This window comes from Danio rerio, chromosome 8 (genome assembly GCF_049306965.1).
Source record: "Danio rerio strain Tuebingen ecotype United States chromosome 8, GRCz12tu, whole genome shotgun sequence".
Taxonomy (NCBI): domain Eukaryota; kingdom Metazoa; phylum Chordata; class Actinopteri; order Cypriniformes; family Danionidae; genus Danio; species Danio rerio.
In genome coordinates this window covers 5,440,001-5,452,500 of record NC_133183.1, presented here as the reverse complement: position 1 = coordinate 5,452,500, position 12,500 = coordinate 5,440,001, and the positions used below count along the sequence as shown (strand labels likewise).

The following is a 12,500-nucleotide window of genomic DNA, read 5'->3' as shown; positions in this document are numbered from 1 at the left end:
CTAGATGAGCAGATTTATTTTAGTTACTGTCATTTGGCTAGATGGAAAAAAACTAAATATAATAAATATTGGAAAAAGTGATTGGTTTACTTTTATTTTTAAAAAAGTGAATACAATTTGCATAATAATACAAGTTAAGTCAACTTACAAGTTTCAGTTTGCAGTAGGTTTACTTACAATACTTTTGTAAAGTCAACTTGCTATATATACTTGTTATATAAATTGCCTCTCTGTGTTTTGTTTTTTCTATCCGCTTCACTAGCACTTTTAATTATTGATAATACAAACGTGTGCTTCATAGTCGATCTACATTAAATAGATTAAAAACGCTATGTCTGGAACTGAAAATGTACACTTTAAAACGCAATAAGTTAAGGTAACTCAAAAACTAATCCTAATGAGTACTGTAAACTTAATCCTTTTGAGTAAACGAAAGAATTTAAGCACAGTAAAACCAGATAAATGAAGAGAACTCAAAGCAACTGAGAACTGTAAAACCCAATAAGTTAAGGCAACTCAAACTGTTTGAGAAAACCATTGCTCCAAACCATTTAAGTTAAAACAACTAATCTTTATGAGTACTGTGAACTTAATCCGTTTAAGTTGAGGTAATGAGGTATTTAATTAACTCATTACCTTCATCACTGAGTTCAAAACTCTTTTCAAATGAGTATAATTTACTTTGAGTACATTTTGAGTTAACTAAAGTTGACTGTTGGGTTGAACAGTGTAATAAAAATAAAGCATTTGCAATATTTTTGAAAACTGCATGTTATTTATTTACACAGCCATAATTATAAAATTAATTGTAGTACTTGTAGTAGTAGCAATAGTAATACCAGAGTGGAAAGAAATAACATTTAATCAAAATAACCCAATGCATTGGGTGTAAATTTTATAACCCAATGCATTGAGTTAAAATAACTCATAGTTGGGAAGGTGCCATAATAACCTATAGTTGGGTTATATGTACTATTTTAACTGAGTAAATGAAATAATACGAACACATACAGCTTTTGATTTACAATAATGCGTTAGTAATTAACATAATATTTTGAATAGCAATATATTAGCAATATATGTGTATAATGTATAAATGTACAATGCCAATAAATTATATTTTCAGCTCATGTTAACAACTTACCGTAAAAAGTAATCAAACATCTTCCTGTCTCTAAAGATTATTCATCTATTCATGAATATCTACACCCATTGGCCGCAGAAACAGGTGACGACACACAAACTTCTCCACTTCAAAGCTTGTTTACACGCGCGCCCCTCCCCCAACACTCGTTCCGTGCGTGCTGACGCAATCTGCGCCGTGACGCTGACGCCGGGGAGGCTGCGATGACGACGGGATTCCACAGTGGGACGGGCCGACTCTGCAAATGGCTACAAGGTGCAATTTGTCGATTTGTTCATCGTTAATCTCTTCTCCTGCGGTTCGGAAGAAAACGTACATCCGCTCTACTTCGCAGGCAGCCCTCAGGTGAGTGCGCTGGGTGCATTTTGCTTGGGATTCGGGTGTTTTTCGGCGTGTTTGAGGCCTTATCTGTGGGGTCCGCCCTCCGCTCGCGACAACAACAACAACAACAGACACCGATATACGGGCCTCGGCTGAGAAGAAATGTTAGAAATGTTTCATAAGCGCGGTAAAACACTACCGCAGATTTGATGGGTGTTTAATTCAAGCAAAGAGATGTATATTTAACCACTGGTTGAGGAAGAAATGAGGCCTTTTGGCTAAATGTTGGTAGGCTAGTTCGCTCAGTGAAACCGCCGCCGCCGCGCGACTGACTGACTAACTGACAGATAAAGCTAACCAGGTTTACACTGTTAATGCAATAAAACTGAGTATTTAATTGTTGAATTAGCCATGATTGTCATTATAAAGAAAATAAATGGTGCTCATTCAAATGGTGTGATGAAAACTGTGGTTGCCATCTTTCAATCAATGACTGTAGCTGATATAATGCATATTTTCGGTTTCATTTTTGCATGACAGTGCTTCATTATATTATTTATATGCTAATTATATATTCTGCACGAAGTATAATAATTTAGACACACTTTTTATCAATTGTCTTAACCCCATAGAGTAGGTACGATAGTATATGTTCTGGTAGCTTCTTGCATTTCTTAGTGGAGATCATGTAATTATTATGACTGCACAGTTGAAACAATTACTGTGGTATTTTGGTGTAGACTGTGATTACTGTGGCATCATGACTACTTAAGTGATACTTAATGTGTCGTAATAAATGAATGGGAATTTCATAAATTGCAATTGAATCTGCATTCATTATTATTGCAAATAATAGATGCAGTGATGATGATAGTTTCTGGTAGATGACAGCACATTCATTCATTTACTCTACAAGGAAGCTGACTTAATCTTTGTTGTCAGACCAATCCAAAGTTATTCATTTATTGCATTTGTCTTTGTTAAACCCTTCAATTGACAGTTTAATAGCAGATTATGTGCAGTAAAACTACATGACCTATGAGACATGAAAACTGAGATAAAGCTGGTTTCATATTCACACATTCAGACTTTCTCCTTAATATTATAATTTCAGAAAAGTATTCTTTGCAAATTCTAAAAAGCGGAATCATATTATCAGCCAATGACTATCAAAGTACAACAATGTTAACAGTATGGTTGCACGGATTACCGGTACTATGGTAGTATTGTGATACTATTGCTCCAAAATACTAGCGCTGCCACTGTAGTTTGTTATTAATGGTCTATCTATTGTATACAAAATACTGCATGTGGAAAAGTCACTAAAATGCTCACACACTTGTGCAACAATAGACCATTTTATTTGAATAGTTTGTGGAGCCCTTTAAGGTTGCAAACTGTGTAGATTTCACGCCTTTTGTGGTGGCCTATTGCACGTTTTCTGACACTTAACTTCAAACGTAAATCTAAATCAGTTAATTTCTGTTCCTGCCAATATGATTTAGTAGCTACAACTGCAACAATCTCTGAAAAAACCCAAAATAGCAACAGGAAACATTGAAACTATTTTTGACCACTTCATATAGCCTAATTTTGTTGCGAAAGTGCTCTTTTTGTACCAAATTTCATTTTGTATAATTTGTATCTTTATTTTAATGTTTTTTTTGGTTGGTCAGTTATCTACAAAATAAAAATAAATAATGGGTTTTAGGTGAATTGATGTGCAAATAATACTTTTTCAATAGTAAGGGAATTATGAATTAAATTCAAGGCCTATTATAACATGTAAAATATTGTATTTCTGACAATTTTCTTCATAATTTGAGTTATGAAATGCAGTATCGCAATACTACTTGGTATCGTGATACTTCAGCTGTCATAGTATTGAAGATAAATCGATGATATCGCAACAAGCCTATCTGGTAGATGACAGCACATTTATTAATTTTCTCTACTAGGAAGCTAACTAATTAATGATAACTGATCAATCGAGGTCAGACTAATCCAAAGTTGTTAATTTATTGCATTTGTCTTTGTTAAACCCCTTCAATTGACAGTTTAATAGCAGATTATGTGCAGTAAAACTACATGACCTATGAGACATGAAAACTGAGATAAAGTTGGTTTCATATTCACACATTCAGACTTTCTCCTTAATATAATTTCAGTAAAGTATTCTTTGAAAATTCTAAAAAGCGGAATCATATTATCAGCCAATGACTATCAAAGAACAACAATGTTCACAGTCAAATACATACTAATAATGTTGTTTTGAAGTTATACTTGCATGTTATTTCAGACCGAATATTCAAAGTACCATGGTAAACAAAATAGGGAGCATGTCATAAGTTGTCACTGAACGATGCGAATATACAACCAACTTTACGTCAATGACATGAAAAAGCATGGCACAAAATATCCTGAGTTCTGCTCACCCCAAGAAGGACTGCAAATGACTAATCAAAGTATACATATTTTTGATTAAGCTTGAAATACATTATTTATAAATACACAACTAACAACTTTTAATGTTAGTCCTATTTTATTGTCATTTTTTATTCCAGGTTTGTCATTCACAGTCATTCATGAGATTGTAGTTCTTTTCTGCTTTTTATCAGATATTTTGTATGCGTTACCGGCCATGTGGGAAATCCCAATGTTGTATAGAATGGCTAGGAAATGTGTAGCATACCTAATGTTTTTAGGCAAAGTTTGAAATATAATATTTTTGTACAAATTTTGCATACTTTTTCTTACACTGTAAAACCCAAAAAGTTAAGGTAGCTCAAACTATTTGAGGAAACCAATTGCAACAACAATTTAAGTTCAAAAACAAATCTTACTGAGTACTGTGAACTTAATTCATTTGAGTAAACAAAGCAATTTGAGCACAGTAAAACCCAATAAGTTAAGGCAACTAAACGTTTGAGGAAACCGATTGCAACAAACCATTTGAGTTAAAAAAAATAATCTATATGAGTACTGCGATTTTACTCTATTTAAGTTAAATTAATGAGGTATTTAATTAATTCATTACCTTCAACAATGTGTTCAAAACTATTTCCAAGTAAGTAGAATTAACCTTCAGTACATTTTGAGTTAGCTACACTCATTTCATTTGATAAAGTTGACTGGTGGGTTTTACAGTGTAGGCATTCTATACAATTACTAGGCGTTATTTGACATGGAAAAAGTGTCAGAAGAGTACAGCTTTTATTGATCATTACATATTTTAAAGTGGAAGCAATACGAAATACAGCATATGATGTTTTTACTGGAAAAACAATGGCAGCAGAACTGAGATTGAAGTATTTGTTACAGTAGGTAAGACTAATGGCACTTAAAATTGTACAAAATTTACTGCTTTCACACAAAACACATCTTATTTTGACACTTTGGTCTTGCACATTAATATTTCACCAAATAGTGAAGAATTGCTAAATATAAAGGACATGATGTTGTTACTGGTGAAAACAAGCACAACACAACTGGAATGAGCTACTTGTTGCAGCAGGGAAGACTGGGCGATAAATGCAATCTCGATTGTTTTTTTTTCATGTTGAACAATAACAATACATTTCAATAAAAGTTAATGCATCCAGCTTTAAAAGTTATTATTCCAACAATGAGTGATGTAACAAAAATCAGATTTGGCCTTAAATGGAAACAAATTAAAAGTAAAATACATTTAAAAAGACTTATCTGGCATTACGAGGTAAATTAAATGTGCAAAACATACACAATAAAAATATGCAGTACAACTTCCAAGTTCACACAAATTGTAAAACTTTTAGTTTTGTTTTTTGAGTGAATGAATAGGTTGGTTGTGTTGCCAGACTTGGTTCCAGATCATTTTAATCTGCTCCTTGTCACACTTCAGAAACACTTTCATATAACAGAATTCGTGCCTTTTTTGTTGATAGTTTCATCATCATTGGACTCAAGGTTAGTTTACTTTCATCACTGCTTCAACTCATTATTTCTTTATTTTTGTCATCTTGTTTGCTAAGTGCGGTAGGAAATGGTTTTTTGTCTGTTTGGATCAACGTCGAGTAAAAAATGTCCAGAGCTTATCATAGTTATCGAAATAAATTTTAGAGCAATCCGCATTGATATCATTTATTGGCCCAGCACTAATATACACTGATGTCGTGAGAAGAATTATTGCAATATTGTCTGTGATGTGGAAACTCGTACTGGCGATATGCTGTCTTACAATAATGTTCACCACTCACATCAAACAACGACACAAGCGCCACCGCTAACATGAGTGGTAGGAAAAGTGACGAGGGTAGGCCAGTTATATACTGTGCTACATGGCAACTCTGCATGCCCAGGCAATGTATAAAGTAGCAATCATTTAATGCATGACGTTTAATTTTAGGCATTCTATACATTTCCCAGGCATTCTGTTGACCCTACTCTTCGTGTACAAGCGTGCGCAGCCATTTGAATCCCTTTGGCTTGGTATCTCATTTACTTCCATTCACTTGTAGACGTTAAAAACAGCTTGTTACACTGCTTGATGTTGCAAACTGATATTTTCTTATTTTATTACTCTGCTTTGTCTATACAGTCATGCACACACTTGTTTGTAGAGCAAGTAGTTTGACCATTTTTTTGCCGTTTATTATTCCTATTCATTTCTCCCGTAGGAAACTGAATCAGAAGCTGTAAAACAATCGCAAAAATGACCGCACCTCCTCATTTTAGAATAAGGTCAATAGAATGCTGGATTTCACACACACATTGCCGGTAACATATACATCATCTTTGCTTCAAATCTAATCTGTGTAAAGTTGTATTTCTCCTCATAACTGGTTGGTGTGGTTCATAGATTATAATGCTTTCAAGAGTTCACACTTAGCTGATGATTGATTATAAGCAAGTTTGGCATGCTGTCCCGGGAGAGAGCCCTGAGCTCGAAGGTTCTTGAGCCCTGGGCTCCCTCCCGTTTGGAGGAAGAGAGGGGAGCCTCGAGCTCAGGTAGATCTCGACAACTCCCCTTTTTATAATAGCTAAAGATTAAGATTGAAGGCTATTAAAAGATATGCTGCATTATTAGATTACCTGTATTGAAATTTAGATTTAACGATTAACTTGTTGTACATGTTTTTGGAATGTGGGAGGAAACCGGAGAACCCGGGGAAAACCCACGCAAGCACGGGAAGAACATGCAAACTACACACAGAAACAACCACCGGCCTGTTAAGGAACTAGAACCGGTGACGTTCTTGCTGTGAGGCGACAGTGCTAGTCACTGAGCCACCGTGCTGCCCTATGGAGGGAAAGGTGAAAAGGTAGGGGTGGAAGGGGGGATTCTTCAAATCGAAGATGACTGTAGTGAGAAAACCCTGGCTCTTTATAGTGGTTAGGAATGGCCTGATTGGTGGATCAAGCATGCTAATGCAGAACCAGCCGTGTTCAATCATAATCACGTGCTCCTCTCGAAATTAGTTTATGAATAAACATCACGTAGTAAAGACTATTCTAAAACCAGCGGTTCAGAAATTGGCATAGAGAGACTGTTGCTAAATTATAAGAACTTATCCACTGCAAAATAAGAAGCTCTTATAATCTTTGGCATTTTGGCCGCTCTTAAAGTTTTTCACCTGTTTTTAAATATTGAGTTTTTTCCCATTTATTTTTCTCACAGAAGTTTTTGTAGAATCAGTGTAATCCATGAACCAAACCATTACAGATTAATTTGAAGCATTTTATTGCCAAGTATGCATGCACATATTTAGATAGTTTTAGCGTGATATAATATCAGGAAGTTAGTAATTAAAACCAATTACTATACATGCATATAAATGGGATTTTTTTTCTTTGAAACCCGACTAATGCACCCTATTCCCACTTACCACTGTTTTACACCAGTAACTAAGGTGTTTATCTGCATTCGCCATGGCAATTATCAGTTAGGGCTGCTGAAGAGAGGCATGTGTTGTGTTTGTTGTGTTTCTGTCAGATCCGCGTGGTGCTGCTAGATGATCCTCCGGCTCTCCTGCTCTTGTTTTGGTGTTGGGTTTCACATGTGTGGACAATCTGACTCACGGTTTGACTTTGGAATGAAATGCATCTGGTTAAAAGTCAACTCAACCTGTTGAATGAGTGTAATGCATGTCATCTAAACACAGCAGGAGAGATAATGTCCGATTGTGATTGTGTGTGTTTGCACGTCACTGACTGCGTGTCGTCTTGGGCCTGGATGTGCGTTCAGTTGTAAACCAGAGTGACAGGAGAGTTTATGAATGAACTCTAACAATGGGAGATGATGACAAACATCTGTTTCTGAGGTTTGTTTAGAGACCAACAAATTATTTGGACAATTGTGGCATATTTGAAAATTCTCCTCCATTAGATCAAATGTCATTTGTGCTCACTAGCTGCAGAAACATTTTCTCAACATCACTTTTCTTTATCAGCTTTGAAGTCTCAGCTGGCGTTTTGGTCATTTTATCAGATGAATGAATCAGTTCTTCTCAATTTCACACATCTAGGCAACATATGAATATGTTTCACAATATGCATTCATTCAGACCCTTTTTGTTGCGCAGAGGATGTCTTTTTAATTATAGAAAATGATATTTATAAAATGTTTATAAATTAGATCTGTTTGTCCTTTCATGTAGTCAGAGAAGCAGATATGGCAATCAACTTAAAACTGATTGTTCAGAGTTAACCATTTTGACCTTATTCTTTAATAGGTCTGTGCGATTTGTCGAAAATATCGAATTGCTATATTTATTTCATGGTTTCCGCTACATTCATTCTTCCATGGTGAGCGCCACGGCAAAATTTATCCCGCCACGGCTACATTACAGCTTCTCATTCAAAACATTTAATTTTTTTAATAGCGGGTAATAATCGCACCAAAACGTATATAAAGGTAAATGAATTATAACAGCGCAAACTTTTCTGTAACCGTAGTAGTGCTGTGCATCATTTGTTTAACCCTTCAAGGTTACGTGCTGACTGACTGACTGACAGATGCGTGATGCCAGCAAACATGACGTAAAGCCGTCTCACTTTACTTCAGGACGCATTAATATCACTCTCTGGGTCAATTAGAGAAATTCATAAATATTCCTAGCAAATCTAATAAATGCTGGAGACATAAACGCACTAAATCGCACTTCAGCAGCATTTATTTGAGAGCGCACAAGAAGATCTGCGATTTAGCAGCGTATATTTGAGGGCATGCAAGAAGTTTTGTGCACGAGCAGAGGAAATCGGCGTGCAAGCAAAGAGATCCGCATGCTGTAGGCTATTACATAAATGCGATCTCGACTTCTAATACTGCGCTCATGACATTTGTCATTGAAATAACGCCACAGGTAGTTGGTAGATCTATGTAAAAAGAGGCCTGCGCCACAGCTGGATAAAATCCTAGAGGAAACACTGATTTATTTATTTATTTTTTGACAGATATTGCGATTTGATTAACAATTAAATTCAAGCTAATTTTAATTTAATTCAAGCTTCAGCTAAATATACTGTAAGCCGTGGCAACAATTCTGCAATAGCACTTAAAATATACTTGTTTTTGTTCGGTGTCTGTGAATTTGAAACCGAAATAATGCCATATTACAAATGCTGTTTTTCTTTGATATTAATTTGCCTATTAATGCTTCTGAAATAGCAGACGGCATCATTTCACTTGTCAGCGCTTTCCTGTTAGTTTTTTTTTTTAATTGTGGGCGGAGTTCAGTTGTGCAATTCTGATTGGGCATAATGAAAGTGTGCTCACTTAATTGGTTAGTTATAAAGCCTCGGTCAGATCACTCGATTTCGGCACGATTTCCTTGACGTAGGGCAGGGGTGGCCAACCCCGTTCCTGGAGAGCCACCTTCCTGCAGATTTCAGTTGCTACCCATACGAACACACCTGAACCAATTAGTTAGGACCTGAAAACCACGTGATAATTACAGGCAGGTGTGTTTGATATGGGTTGCAACTGAAATCTGCTGGAAGGTAGCTCTCCAGGAACAGGGTTGGCCACCCCTGACGTAGGGTGTCGTGGGGAGTCATTAATGACAAATGTACATAGTGACACAAGATTCAATCATTTCTTCTCGTGTAGTGTGAAATAGTTCACGACAACCGATACCATATCTGCGATGTCTCGCGATACTATCGCAGAAAGTCTAGCATGTTTAATTTTCTAAAGCATAGTGGACTGGTTTTGAAGCACTTCACCTCAGATGTTATTCGTTATTCTTGTTTATATGTATACATATATTTATATTTTTTTTATTGCAGCCTCTTGCGATTTAACTAATTTTAACGTTTCAAATTGCGATTCAATTTCGATTAATTTCACAACCCTATTCTTTAATGTGGAAGTGCGCTTATTTTTGTGATTTTGTTTTGTGTTTTAGAACTTCTGATTCAGTCACCTATGGGAAAAATGACTAGGAATAATAAACGGCAGCAAACGAACCCTACTTGCTCTACAAACAAAAAAGTAGATTAATGTAATAAGAAAATATCAGTCTGCAACATCGAGCAGAATAATGATCTAAAAATGATCTGAAAATCAATGGAGGTGATTGAGACCTTCACATATGCGCATAAATGAATAGGATAAACTTTTTATTCAATAAAAATAAATGCACATATGCTACTATGGAAACACTTTTACTGAAAAAAATTCAGTATGCGCGTTCAAAACCAGTCGCGATTTTGTTATAAGAGATCTGAAAAATGTGTGTGAATGGGCAAACCAGCAGACTGAGCACATTGTAGAAGATCTGAAATGTTGTTTTGGTTGTTTTAATTACCTCCAGAATTCTCAAGAGCTCCTTGTCTCACTCCTTTAAATGCCACCACACATTCATTGCATGTTGTCATTGTCTTCTGAAGCGCAAGTCATCTATTAAGTAAAGAAAAGATTCACGCAGCTTCTCCTACCACAGCAAATTCTGTTTTTAATTTTGAGATTTGGCACCTGTTAATTGAAGTGACGATTTTGTTCGCTTAGTCTGATTGGATGGAAACGGTGCTTTATTTGCACGTCTTTTATGCGAAATTCCAGTTTTGCACATAAATTTAATTTGCATCTTTGGAAGGAAACATAGCTAATGGCAGCTGCTTTTCTTCTAAATATCTTCTATTGTGTTGAACTCAGGTTTGGAACTGTTAGGGGATGATGATGATGATGATGATGATGATGGTGTGTGTGTGTGTGTGTGTGTGTGTGTGTGTGTGTGTGTGTGTGTGTGTGTGTGTGTGTGTGTCTCTCGTGTAATTGCTCGATTAATTTAGTTGTCTGTTGGTTTCCAAATTAATTCTGGTTTGTCGAGGTGAATGAGTCTGGTCAAGTCAGCTTGTTGTGCTGCAGAAGTGTTGAACATGTCAGTTGACGCTAATCCACAGTTGAGTAAAATATAAAAGGTGTGTGAACATGACAATGAATGAGGCCGAGCTAGAGGTGGTGACAGAATTATACCTGTCTGGTTGAGTCTTAAGTAAAGCACTAAACATATTGTTTGCTTTTTTTTTTTGTCCTGACATAAAGAACCAAGTAAATTTTTACTAGTAAGTTCAAGGAATTGTACGAGTCATCACTTTCCCTCGCAACAACTGAAACCATGACACTAATAATTAGCTATAAGGAAGGTAAACGTTTATTAACAGACTGAAATTATCTTTTTCTTTAAAAGAAACATTCCACCTTTTCTGAAAATTGCTAATTTTACAAATCTTCTAAAGTTAAACATTGACTATTTTGGAAACAATTGAGCTGATTTATTTTTCTGGCATGGTTGATATTAGCATAGCTTATCGTAATTTATCGAATCGAATTGGACCATTAGATTTTATTTTAAAGAAACACTGCACCTTTTTTAAAAAAGGCTCATTTTACAAGTCTCCTGAAGTTAAACAGTTGACTTGAACCATCATTAAAACCATTCAGTCGATGTCTTGTTCTGTAATGTAATGTAATTTTGGCGAATTTTTGACGAAACATTCTTTTGACTATCACATTGTGAAATTTGGTATATTCAAGAAAAGCAAAGAATTTAAATTTTTGTGCAATAATATGCTGATTGCAGCAAAGTTTTAAATGCACAAATGTAGTTTTGTTAAAGTTTCTCCCTGTTTCAAAGCATTTGAAGCAAAATGGCTTCATAAAACAGTGCCCAATAATTTAAGGGTTTATTTATGTTAATATTATTACTTTGCTTATTATATGCTGCTTTGATATAATGTTATCTATATTTAAAAATGGAAGTTGAAAATGCCTGTTTGTTAATTGAAGGTAAATAAAGAGAAAGAAAAAATTCTTGTTCTGGCGGGTTTGCTATTAGCTTAACGTAATGCATTGAATCAAATTTGACCATTAGCATTTCAGTAAAACAAAAAAAGAGTTTTGACAATTGTTCTATTTAAGACTGACAAAAAATGAAAAGTTGTTATTATTATGATTATTTGAACGACTTTTGGCAGGTGGTATGTAGGCATGGGATGATAACATGTTTAAAGGTTTACTGCGGTTTTGGAAAAGTCAAGGTTTTAAAACTGCTAGAATTTTCAGTTATATCGTTTCTATGGTATATGTAAGTTCATTCATATTTTTTTTTTCATGTTAAAAAATGATACATTGAATCCGTGATATCTTTATCCAAGGCTATCAGAACGTCAGAATGTTATAGACCTTTTTCATGGCTGCTGCATGGAGGGCGCCATAGCGACCAGCGACTTCTGGTAGAATGCTAAAAACTTCCATTTACAGCGTGTACAACTGGTAATTTGCGCTCCGAAAATGGGTTTCAATAACGTTTTTAATGGATAACAGTGTTTTTGTGAAACACAACTTAGAAATGTGTCTGTTAAAGCCGTTATATTCTGTCACATGTGGTTCAAGTGCGTCAGAAATACGAGAAAAACGTTCTCTTAGTTCACGTGTCTGCCGTCAGAAATACGGTGCGTTCCCGGCCTGTCAGCTGTTAGCTCAGCGGCTCTTTAACACACACACACACACACACACACACACACACACACACACACACACACACACACACACACA

General features: G+C 35.5%; 2 protein-coding genes across 9 annotated transcripts in view; one reads left to right on the top strand and one right to left on the bottom strand.

The window, feature by feature from the left end:
* gcn1 (GCN1 activator of EIF2AK4) overlaps positions 1-12,500 on the bottom strand; it is a 779,792-nt gene that overhangs the window by 255,578 nt on the left and 511,714 nt on the right. The gene's annotated exons all lie outside the window — the stretch shown is intronic.
* mtmr3 (myotubularin related protein 3) overlaps positions 1,330-12,500 on the top strand; it is a 97,303-nt gene continuing 86,132 nt past the window's right edge. For 7 of the 8 annotated variants that reach the window (XR_012383620.1, XR_012383621.1, XM_009303728.5 and 4 more), the window contains exon 1: positions 1,366-1,489. The gene's annotated coding sequence lies outside the window, so the exon portion shown is untranslated. 8 annotated transcript variants of the gene reach the window in all.